The sequence below is a fragment of the Lithobates pipiens genome, unplaced genomic scaffold (assembly GCF_037356315.1).
Source record: "Lithobates pipiens isolate NorthernLeopardFrog02 unplaced genomic scaffold, aLitPip1_a1.2 Scaffold_13, whole genome shotgun sequence".
In the NCBI taxonomy this organism is placed as follows: domain Eukaryota; kingdom Metazoa; phylum Chordata; class Amphibia; order Anura; family Ranidae; genus Lithobates; species Lithobates pipiens.
This window is the reverse complement of record NW_027507718.1, coordinates 252,731,123-252,742,914: the sequence shown is the minus strand read 5'-3', so window position 1 is coordinate 252,742,914 and position 11,792 is coordinate 252,731,123. Positions and strand designations below refer to the sequence as shown.

At 43.6% G+C, this 11,792-nt stretch overlaps 1 pseudogene; it reads right to left on the bottom strand.

Annotated features, from left to right (window-relative positions):
• Positions 1–1,170: 1,170 nt before the first annotated feature.
• Positions 1,171–1,285, bottom strand: LOC143979645 (5S ribosomal RNA; annotated as a pseudogene).
• Between the last annotated feature and the right edge of the window lie 10,507 nt (positions 1,286–11,792).

Here is an 11,792-nt window from a genome sequence, read left to right as displayed (position 1 = left end):
ATTGAAATAATACCGATAAGGCAGAGACCTGTCCTTAGAAAGCACTCAAGGCCAGCTTTATTTCTCACCCTATCCGCAGAAAGTCAAGGATTCAACCCTTGACCTATTTCCTGGGTTGCAACCCCTGGATTTTCACACCAGGAGACATATGCTTCCCAGACTCCATAATATATAAATTATGGAGGCCGGCTCCCTTGCATTAACCAAGGTAGAAACCACTGAACCTGACAGCCCATGCTTCTGCAGAGTGTGGGTCTCAATAGCCAAACCATTAAATTTAGCATTTGTAAAGAAGGATGGAATACTGAACCTTACAAGAGAAGGTCTTATCATGGTGGTAAGGTCCATGGGTCCCCTACTGCCATCTTTACGCTCTCTGCATACCAAGATTTCCTGGGCCCCGCTGGGGGCCGCAAGAATCACAGACTTCCCTTCCCGCTTGATCCTGCTAAGAAGTTGTGGATGCAGGCAGAATAGGAGGGAATGCATAAATCAGTGAGAACCGTAAGGCATCTGTTCCGCATGCTAGCGAATCCTTTGTTCTTGACACAAAGTTGTCGATTTCTTTGTTGAACCTGGATGCAAACAGGTCTACATCTGGGATTCCCCATCTTTGACATATTGAGAGGAAGATATCGGGGTGAAGGAACCATTCTCCCAGGAACAACTGCTGGCGACTCAAGTAGTCCGCCTGCCAATTTTTTATTTCTAGAATGAAGACTACCGATAGGCAAAGTACGTTATTTTCTGCCTAAGATAGGATATGATTCACCTTTCTCTGGGCCGCACAACTTCTTGTGCCCCCTTGGTGATTAATATAGGCCATTGCTGTGGCCTAGAGGCGATTCAGTTCGCATTGTGCGCTATACAAGTATTTCATTCATTCATTCATTCATTGTCAGATTGAATCCTGGCAGGACAATTCTATAGACTGAACGTTCAGGCCCTTAGGACCAAATGCTCTGCCTGAATTTCTAGAATGTTAATGGGCAATGCCCTTTCTGATCTGGGCCATTTCTCTTGGACAGTAGTCTTTTCCAGGACTGATCCCCAACCCCAAAAAAAAAAAGATTGGCATATGTTGATACCATTTCCCAGGTAACTGAAGGAAGGATTTTGCCCTTTGCAGACCTTTGGTTATCAACCATAAACTGAGACTTCGGCGCACCCAGCCTACAGCGCCTGGTATTTCCAGGCGGTCTCCCAGGCACTAACCAGGCCTGACCCTGCTTAGCTTCCAAGATCCGACGAGATCGGGCACTTTCAGGGTGATGTGGCTGTAGGCTTTGGAATCAGACACATAGAGAATCTAGAGTTGAACCCTTTGTTCCAAGCCGTTAGGATACTGTTTTGCAGCTGTCTCGAATGAAAATGAGCATAAGGAATGGCCACGAATGAAGCCACCATCTTTCCCAACAACCTCATGCAAAGCGGAATAGAAGAATTAATCTTGCTTCGACCATCTGAATCAGTTCCTTTATGGCGCTGATCTTTGCCTGGGGCAAGAATACCCTTTTCTGGGTGTATCTATGATCAGACCCAAGTATTTTAGCCTTCTTCATGGTTTTAAAGAAGATTTCTTCTAGGTTGAGAATCCAACCTAGATATTCCAGGTAGTTGAATGTGGTGACCATACTTTGGTCTAAGTGGGCTAACGACTGGTCTATGAAGAACAGATCGTCTAGGTAAACCATTATCATTATACCTTGGGCCCTTAATCAGTAGCCAGACTGAAAAGTAGAGCTACACATTGAAAATAAAGATTTTCCACCTTGAAAAGTAGATATCACTAGTGAGCGCGGAAATAGGCATATGGAGGTATACATCTTTGATGTTGATTGAAGCCAGAAGTTCTCTTCCTTGTAGGATGGAGATAACTAATTGGATTGACTCCATGTAAAAAAAGAGTGATTATATTCAGGAATTGAATTTCGATTTTTGAGATCCAGAATGTCCGTTCGGATTTGACACCATGAAAAAGAGGTTTGAACCAAACCCCAACCTCTGCTCTTACATGGGGACCACCATGATCATTTTTTGCCAAAAGATGGTCCAATGCTTGAGAGAAAGACTTATTTTTCTCTGGATCCTTAGCAACATTTGATCTGAGAAATAGAGGAGACGGGAACTCATAGAACTCCAGTTTGTACCTTCGAGCTATTGAGGAAGTCCCCCTCTTCGTCTCGACACTCTTCCTGCCAGATCCTTGAGAACTGCAGAATTAAGGAGGCTTCAGTATCTTGTAGGTGTCCTCCCCCAAGACCTCTTTTGTCCCTGGGATTAACGCTGAGGATTACCTTTTGAACCTGACAGCAGAATGCCCCTGGCACAGGAGAAGGAGCTTTAAAACGAAAATACATTTACTCCTTTTCTTAAATGGCAAAAGGGGTACTTTTTCCACTAGAATTTCTTGGGATATATTATCAAAAAAACAAATAGCTGTTTCACTGCAAAAAGGAAGACTAGCCAGGAGCTTCTTGCATGGCACTTAGCGAAGGGCACAAGGCCAACCTAAGTATTCCAGGTAGTTGAATGTGATGACCATACTTTGGTCTAAGCAGGCTACCAACTGGTCTATCAAAAGCAGATCGTCTAGGTAAACGATAATCAATATACCTTGGGCCCTTAATATGGCTAGAGGAGGGGCCAGAAGCTTTGCAAACGCTCAAGGTACAGTAGCTAGACCGAAAAGCAGAGCTACAAACTGAAAATTAAGATTTTCTATCTTGAAAAGTAGATATTACTGGTGAGCAGGGAAGTAGGCACATGGAGGTATGCATCCTTGATTTCGATTGATGCCAGAAGAAGTTCTCCTCCTTGTAGGATGGAGACAACTGATTGGATTGACTCCATGCAAAAAAAAAAAAAAAAAAGAAGAGCAGATATTCAGGAACCGGTTTAGATCTTTGAGATCCAGTAAGGGTTTGACATCTTCATTCGGTTTTGGCGCCGTGAAAAAAGGTTTGAACAAAATCCCAACCCCTGCTCTTTCATGAGGACTATGATGATCAATTTTTTGCCAAAAGATGGTCCAATGCTTGAAAGAAAGACCTCTTTTTCTCCGGATCCTTAGGATCTGAGAAATTGAGGAGACATGAACTCTTGCAAATCCAGTTTGTACCCTGGAGCTATTGAAAAAGTCCCCCATCTGTCTCAACACTCTTCCTGCCAGACCCTTGAGAACTGCAGAAGTATTCCCCCTACTCAAGCGAGCGGGAGCGGCTCCTCAACAGGAAGCTTTAATATTTTGTAGGTTTACGCTCCCAAGACTTTTGTCCCTGGGGTCTATATCTTGAATTTTAACGGCGGAGGCCATCGCGACTGCCTGGAAGCTGATGCCCCTGGCACTAGAGAAGTTAAAATGAAATACGTGTTCTCCTTTTCTTGGAAAAGGGGTACCTTTTCCACTAAAAATTCTTTGGATGTATTACCCAAATCATCTCCAAACAGCCGTTTCACTGCAAAAAGGAAGACTAGCCAGGAGGTTCTTGCATGGCACTTAGCGAAGGCCTGAAGGATAGAATCTCTTATAGCGACTATTGCTAACATAAAGCTGTTAGTAGCTTGCCAGATCCTGGGCCTGCTGAACAGGATAACCTTGAGCACCTGTTTAACTGGTCTCTCAAGGATTGACCAATTACTGTTATCACAGGCTGAAACACTCAACCTGGCAAGAAAAAAGTGTTTTTAATAGGAATTCCAACTTTTTATCCATTGTATCCCTAAGCATTTGAGAATTGTCTGCCGGACAAGTCAAACTTTTATTCACAGAGGATATAGCAGCATCAATTGCTGGTATCCCCACCTTTAGTGAATTTTTTTTCCCCATAGGATAAATTGTGAAAAAACTTTTTAGGAGGAAAAAATGCTTATCTGGGTGATCTCACTCAGATACAAAAATCTTTTCCAGCAATGAATGGACAGGAAAGGCATGCACAGCTTGATGAGGCTTTAACAAATCCAAACACTCAGTTAAGGGTAGCATAAATGTAGAGCAAGCAAGAAAAGAAATCAGCAAGAAATTGCACCATCAATCTTACAGATTGTGAAGCTGATCACCCCGCATTTGACCTCCCAAAAAAGGAGTCATCAGCCTCACCACGGTCCCCTGAGGAAATACATCTTCTCCCGCCGCCAGTTCCTTAGTTTGAGGGTCCTGGGTAATGGAAGGGAACCTGTCGCATTTTGTCCTACACCGGAATGCGATTAAAGCCGCTAACCTTTTTTTCCAATCCTATCATGGTGGAGGAAAAAATACTTCTTTAGTAATATAGAGAGGGGCCGCAGTGTTCAAAACAGTTGCAAACATTTCATGGCCCTGATGCTCACTCTGACCAGCCACCCCCTCTCAGGGGAGGATGCCATTACAGAGATGAGTAGGCTTTCCAGAACTTGAGGGAGACCCTTTTAGCCCTTTTTTGGGAGTGTTTCAACCACCCCTTCTGACCTTAGCTTGATGCACAAATGCAGATGTACTACCAGAAGAAATCACATCCACTGCTTGAGCAATATTCCAGCAACTGCCGCTGCTATTAACACACAGCCTGATGCTTTTAGTAAATTTACTTTTTTTTCGGATCCGATTCCACAGTTTGCAATCCGATTCCACAGTTCGCACTGCATTCTGCGAACCAATTTAGGGGTGTCATTAACTTTATATTGACACCTGCAGAGGTTCGCAGAGAGCAGTGTGAACTGCCTTTGAGTCAGATGCAATGCGATGCAGTAACCCGCACAGGAATTGAGGCGGTTCCCGCATTGCGCCAGTGTGAACCAAGCCTTAATGACAACTATCCAACCAGGTTTCTAGTATTCTTGCTAAATCATAATCTTTGACAGTCATCAGCAATTATAATTTACCATTTTTAAGACATTTTGATATTTACTAGGATATGCATTTATTACATCATTATGATCCTGCTTACTCAGTATGTTAAATCAGTATACGTTTCATTCTGCAAAAACGGAGTAATGTCCATCACAGAAATGTTATGTCTATATTTCAAATTTCAGACCCAACCATATGGACCATACAACCATCTACAGGTAAGGAGGTACACTCCAAACATGCATTGTTGTTTAACCGCTTAAGGACCACCCCATAGCAGATATACTGCTATAGGGTTGCCCTTCTATGCAAAAGAATATATATATACGTGATTCTGCACTTCCGCTGGAGGCCCGCTTCTGCTGTGATTGTTCATAGCAGAAGTCGATTTGCGGGTGTTGGGCACTGTCCATCACCAGGCAGAGGCACATAAAATCCATCACGTTCCTGAGTAAAAGCAGTACACGTACTAAAACACCAGCTAAGCACACAGTTGACCCTTGGATCAGTTAGGGTCCGACTGTCCCCCGCAATATCGCAGTCCCGATATAAGTCATTGATCGCTACCATTACTAGTATATTTAAAAAAAAGTGTATGTACCATAGTTTGTGGATGCTATAACTTTTGTGTAAACCAATCAATATATGCTTATTGGGATTTTTTTACCAAAAATATGTAGCAGAATACATATTGACCTAAATGTATTAAGAGATTCGATTTTTTTCAATATGTTTAATGTTTATGTTTTATAGTTAGAAGTAGAAAATATTGTTTCTTTTTTCGAAATTGTCAGTCGTTTTTTTATTTATAGAGCAAAAATTTAAAACCGCAGAGGTGATAAAATACCACCAAAAGAAAGTGCTATTTGTGGGAAAAAATATATAAATTTCATTTGGGTACAGCATGCATGACTGCCTAATTGTCAGTTAACCACTTCAATACAGGGCACTTTCGCCCCCTTCCTTCCCAGCCCAATTTTCAGCTTTCAGCGCTCTAGCGCTTTCAGTGCCAATTGCGCAGTCATGCTACACTGTACCCAAATGAAATTTTTATCATTTTGTTCGCACAAATAGAGCTTTATTTTGGTGGTATTTATTCACGACTCCGTTTTTTATTTTTTGCGATATAAGCGCAAAAAAGCGGAAATTTGGAAAAAAAAAACAATATTTTCTTTTTTCTATTTTAAAAGAAATCCAATAAAATCTAATTTTGTCATAAATTTAAGCCAAAATGTATTCTGCTACATGTTTTTGGTAAAAAAAATTCCGTTAAGTGTATAATAATTGGTTTGTGTGATCACGGACATATGTACGCAAATGATCATGTACATATGTGTGCAGGTGATCACGTACATATGTGTGCAGATAATCATTGGGACATGTGATTTTAGTGGGACATATGTGGGGGACATGTTTTTATTATTAGTGACATGTGTTTTTATTATTTGGGGACATGTATGTTTTGGGGACATGTGTGGGGACATTGTGTTTATACTGTGTGGTGTGTTTACTGTGTGGTGATTTGTGTGTACACTAGACTAGTGATCAGTGAGTAAAAAGCTGTAAAAAACAGCTCATACTCACTGATCATCAACCGGCTGCAGCGATCTGCTCTCCTCTCCTCAGCGATGACTTCTGTGTGAGGAGAGGAGGAGCCGATTGCCTAGCAACCGGCTGTTTGTTTACATCACATGACGGCCGTGATTGGACACGGCTGTCATGTGATCAGGAGGGCCAATCACAGAGCCCTCCTGCCGATCTGAGATGCACCGTGTCCGGGTGACACGGGCGCATCGGGATCGCGCGCGCGCGCGCGATCCCGCTCCTCCTGATGGACGTTCCTGAACGTCCTATCAGGAGTAGATGGCTCCCACCCGGCCGTATATGTGCATTGGCCGGGTGGGAAGTGGTTAAAGTAACGCAGTGCTGAATTGCAAAAAATGGCCTGGTCATGGGGGGGTAAATCTTCCGGAGGTCAAGTGGTTAAACTATCACTTTTTGTTACAGACTATATAATTCCAAGTACGCTTTTAAGGTGCACTTATTAGATTTTGACACCCCTCCCCCCTCCCCCAGTATAAATAACTGCATATAGGTAGTTGAAAATTGTACCTGTAAGGAAAAAGTTTAAGATGGCTATGCATGAATTGAAATTTGGCAAGTTCAGCAGGGACCAGCTGACTTTTGATTCATGTATGGGCACTGTGGTTGTACAGAAGTCAATCTACCAATCGACTTCTTCACAACCACCGTGTTTGAACAGCGCTAAATACTGCATTTATAATCAGTGTATTCTGACAGCGGAGGAATCTCCCCACTGTCAGAATACAATAGCTCAGCGGCGAAGATTCCCCCATCCGCCTCAAATGTGTGGATGGTGAATTGGGTCTGTTTTTTTTTGTTTGAATGAAAAGAAACTGACTAATGTATGGGCTTGCTTACCTTACCCCCATCATTCACCCATGGCACCTAGGCGAGGGTGACGTCAGCCTGCTTCTAGAGAGATCCTTCATGAATACATACCCGTACTGAATTGGCATATCTACTTGCAAGATTTCAGGTACATATCCCCAGGAATATTTCCATTAAGATAATGAGATCGCTCCCTGCCATGCAAAACATTGTAATAAGGTAAATATATGTAGCGGCCATAACCCTTGCAGAGCGGCCTTGACTTATTGGGCTTACCAGATACCTTCTCTTGGCCTGCTCTTCCACGTTTAGGGGTTCCCAGGGTTGATACCCAACAACTTGAACACTGACACGGATAAAGTCCTTTTTAAAAAGGTTTTATTTTGCAGTAGTAACATCCAATAGCACAGTCTCTTATGGGAACAGAGGGCAGGGGTGAAGAACTCAGGCACCTTGAACTGCAAGTCTAGCAAAGTCTCTAATTCCACCCAGAGAGTAGCCACTCGCAGCTGGGTACTTCAAAGCTGAACAGATCTCTAGCCAGAGATCATGGCAGTCAGCACGTTGATTCAAAACTTGAAACAATCCTATGAACATGTACAAGTTGTAACTAAGGGTGAATGGGAACCTTTTTTCTCAGTACCCGGAACGTTCTCTGTCTCCTCAATAGTACTGGAAAAGCGTGAATTCGTCTATGTCCTTCCCAACTTTGTAACCAGGCACTTCTCAGGGTGCCACTTGTCAGCCCTCCTCCAAAGGGTCCTCCCCCGGTCACTTCCACGAGCTGTGGCGCCTCTCCAAGCCGAGAGCACACCCGGACACCTTGAATCCTCCCTCAGTTACTGCGCCTCGGACCAGCTGGTTCCGAGACTCAGGAACAGACGCATCCTTACCCCAGACCAGGCAGGTCTATTAGGGGCCTCTAACAGGAACATATTGCGGGATGTCGAATACCCCGTGACCGGGACCCTTCACGGGGCTACCCCCTTCCCAGACTCCCCAGTGGGGCCCGGCACTCCCACTGATTGGTTCAGAGAAGATTGATACTCAAAACGTCCAACCAGGCCTGCACCTCACCATTCACATGACCAGGCAGAACTTCTAACACAGCCCGGCCAGACTGATGTTAAGGCCAACCTATGTAATTAACCCTCAGAACCCTTACTGTTTTGAGGCAAAAACTAAATTTATATGCGGATGACATTTTGTCCAAAATGCCATCCGCTACACATATAACCTTTTTTCTTTACATGTATAGTCTTAAACTACCTATAGGCTGCAATTTTTACAGGGGAGGTGCCCAGCATTGTTTCCTTTAAAGATGAGATTTAGTTCATTGTTTAAACTACCTGTAAGGAAGTATATCCCATGTCCTGCAGGCTGATTGTTCCTGTAGAAATCTTCTTTCTAGTGCTGCAAAAGTTAATGGCTTCAGGTTTAACATTGCAATATATTAAAGAAGGTCAAGATGGGCGCCCGTCTTTTTCTGTCCTCTCCTCCATTGTATTGCTATCACAGAATGTAACATGTTCTGTAAGTAACGGAAGAGATACTGTCGTTCATCTGCCCAGGGTCCACACTACCATGGGACCCAGTGGGCCCATGGTTCCAGGCAGCATTTTAAGAGGGGCGGATCAAATGAGTGTGCAGTCTGAGCCGCTCTGTGTGTGATACTGTCATGTAATGTAACTGAATGCAGAGAGAGACCAGCTGTCAGAATTGAGTGTTGATGTCAGGGGTGGGCCTTCAAACATCAGCCAATGGGATGTGATTTGGGCGGTCTGCTACGTGTATGTCATTGGCTGGTGTTTGATAGCTGCTGGGTCCAGCCCACCCCGGACATCACCGCTGAATTTTGACAGCTGGTCTCTCTCTGATTGTAGTTACATTACATGTCAGTTTCACACATAGTTTCACTCAGCGTCAATATCGACACAGTGTGAGTCTCCCTCTCCTCTATCAGTGCCACCTGTCAATGCCAATCGTGCCACCTGCCAGTGCCAATCAGTGTCACCTGTCAGTGCCAGTGTTTCCAATTATTGCCACCTGTCAGTGCCAATCAGTGCCACCTGTCATTTCTATCTGTCAGTGCCAGTGTTTCCAATCAGTGCCACCTCTCAGTGCCAATCAGTGCTTCCAATCACTGCCATATGTCAGTGCCAATCAGTGTTACCTGTCAGTGCCAATCAGTGCTTCCAATCAGTGACACCTGTCAGTGCCAATCAGTGCTTCATATCAGTAAAACCTGTCAGTGCCAATCAGTGCCACCTACCAGTGCCAGTGATTCCAATCGGTGCCCATCAGTGCCACCTACCAGTGCCACTTATCAGTGCCACCTATCAGTGCCCATCAGTGCTGCCAATCAGTGCTGCCTATCAGTGCTAATCAGTGCTGCCAATCAGTGCCACCTATCAGTGCCAATTAGGGCCCATCAATGCTGCCTATCAGTGCCAATCAGTGCTGCCCAGTCAGTGCTGCCAATCAGTGCCAATCGGTGCTTTCTATTTGTGCCAATCAGTGCCAATCCTTGCTGCCTGTCAATGCTGCCAATCAGTGTACTGAGTGCAGGGATCGGGTGATGAACTCAGCAACCAGGCACATTGTTCATGGGGGGCCGGCCTGGTGGGGCACAAATGAAATCTGTTGATGTTTATTAATTCCACATTCCAATCTTTAGTATAATAGGTAATCACCACACTACTATTTACAATAAACTACTGGAGGTAAAATAACCTAACTTACTGATTAAGAACTTAAAGCGGAGGTCCACCCTAAAGTGGACCTTCCGCTCATCGGAACCCTCCCCCCCTCTGGTGCCACAATCGGCACCTTTCAGGGGGGAGGGGGGTGCAGTTACCTGGATAATCCAGGTAACTGCACCCACATTCCCGGGATAGCTCTCTGCGGAAAGGGGCGTAACTTACGCCCCTTTCCGCAAGTGCCCGCCCCTTCCCGCAAGTGCCCCGCTGCCTGCTGGAAAACGCACAGATCCCAGAGGCAGCGGGGAGCGTCCTTATTGCGCAGCGCGATTCGCGCATGCGCAGTAGGGAACCGGGAAATGAAGCCGAAAGGCTCCATTTCCTGATTCCCATACCCAAGATGGCGGCGGCAGGACCCGACAGGCGACCTAGAGATCGGCTTCGGGTGCCGACATCGCGGGTGCGCTGGACAGGTAAGTGTCACTATTTTAAAAGTCAGCAGCTGCAGTATTTGTAGCTGCTGGCTTTTAAAAAAAAAAAAAACGCGGAGTCCCGGTGGACTCCCGCTTTAACAATAATGGTGGAACCCTCTAATGTATGGAAAGCTCAATAAACTTCAATATTACCACAGTACCGGTCTCTGATATCCAACTTCACATATAATATACATAAAACTGAAAATAATGCCACATACACACGACTGGACTTTTCGACGGACTAGGTCTGACGGTCTTCCCAACGGACTTTCGGTGGAGGTTCGACGGACTTTCTGAATGAAATGGACTTGGCCACACACGATCGGACTAAGGTCATTCGAAAGTCCATTTGTTTTGAATGTAATGATGTAAACAGGACTAAACAAGGAAGTTCAATAGCCAATATAGTAGCCAATAGTAGTCAATAGCAGCTGAAAAAGTCAGCTGGAGCCCATACACGATCAAATTGTCCGACGGATTCCAGTCCGGTGGAAACCCCTCCTATAGATATTGGCTATAAAAAAATGTCTTCAACAGTTTAGGCCAATATGTATTCTGCTACATATTTTTGGTTAAAAAAAATCGCAATAAGCGTATATTGATTGGGTTGCATAAAAGTTACAGTGTCTACAAAATAGGAAATAGATTTATGGCATTTTTAATCAGATTTTATGATAAATTTAATTGTAGTTATCATGATATAAAATAATGAATGTGGGGGCCTTTTGGTGGGCGTAATATTTTTTTTGGGGGGGGGGGGGCAGCATTTCATTCTTGGGCCCAGGCAGCACAATGTCTTGGGTCAGCCCTGCATCTGCTTCTCCCCCATTTACAGAACCTATTCGATCCTGTGAAAACAATGCAATTGAGGAGAGGACAAAAGGTGGGGAGGCGCCCATCTTGACCTTTTTCAATGGAGTGTTCATTTTTACATCAAATTTCAATGTAGTTTTAGTCATAGTGTTTTGACCAAAATACCATTTTAGTTTTAGTCATATTTTAGTCATATGAATTGTTTTAGTTGTATTTTAGTCGACTAAAATCTCCAGTACATTTTAGTTGACTAAAATCTAATGGGTTTGTAATTGTAATGAGTTATTCAAGCATTTCTCTAGAATTGCTAAACTCAATATTTACTCCTGGAGTAAAAATCTAATAACATGTTATTATTTATGGTGTTAAGGTTTGAACATACACTACAGACACAGATTTAGCCGTTGTGATATACAGTATAATATAATATAATATATAATATCTTTATAAATAAAAAATATGATTCATAAACAAACAAAAATATTTATTTTGTGACAAACAACAATGTTCAACTTTAAAATATGGAAAAAAAAACAAAAAACTGTAAACTCTATTGGCTGTAAT